Source organism: Galeopterus variegatus, unplaced genomic scaffold (assembly GCF_000696425.1).
Source record: "Galeopterus variegatus unplaced genomic scaffold, G_variegatus-3.0.2 Scaffold3012, whole genome shotgun sequence".
Lineage (NCBI taxonomy): Eukaryota > Metazoa > Chordata > Mammalia > Dermoptera > Cynocephalidae > Galeopterus > Galeopterus variegatus.
In genome coordinates this window covers 190076-190996 of record NW_007729123.1, presented here as the reverse complement: position 1 = coordinate 190996, position 921 = coordinate 190076, and positions in this window count along the sequence as shown.

Sequence of the window (921 nt, the reverse complement as noted above, 5' to 3'; positions counted from 1 at the left end):
GTCTCTCAGTGACTAAGGGGTTTTGCAGTTGTTGAGGTTTTCCCAGGTTAATCATTTCTTTCCTGAATCTTAACGTTTCTTTGTCTTCATTTATTTCTGGCATTTTGCCCTTTGCAGGGCGAACGTCCGTGGCGAATCAGAAAGCCACATAAAAAATGAAATGAAAACTAAGTTCCTGTCTCCACCCTCACCCCAGTGGATTTTCAAACTCCTTCGGGCCAATGATGAGTCCATGAATTCCTAGTTCTTCACTGAATGATTATTCTCTGAACTTTCTCTCCAGAATTTTTGCTCAGTTCGCAATTTTTAAAACAAGGGGGACACAGGGGACGGTGGTGTGATAGGAGACAGGATTTCTGTGGGAAACTGCACCCAGGGCCCTCTGTATCCTTTGTTTAGTCTGGAGGTTTACAGAGGACTGCGCATGTTACACGAGCTGTGTCATTTAACGCTCTGCTCACTTTATGAATAACCCCGCAGGGTAGGCACGGTCACAAGCTCCATTTCACCAGTGAGGGCACCGAATCTTTAGGAAGTCAGGTTGCCTGTCCAAGCCACAGCAACCGGAGCCGCGGGGCACAGCGCACAGCGCCCTAACAGTTGGGTGAACGGTCCTCGCCGAACGCCCCACAAATTTCTCGGATCCCGGGGCCCTTGCACCCCCACCCCAGAGACACGAATCTTAACAGTCCCTGCCACGCTTCGCCCTGCAGCCAGGAGCGTTTTTCAGGCCTTTGCACCAACCTCATTTGCAAAGCCCTCCGACTGACCCGCCGACCGGTTCAGAGGAGAGACGTTTTGGGGAAGGTGGGGCGGCAGGGTGGGGATCCTTTCCCGCTCTCGGGCGGCCTCCAATCGCGACGCCTCATGCAATCACAAACGGTTCCCGGACGAGAAAGTGCCCGCGCGCGCCAAGGCCCG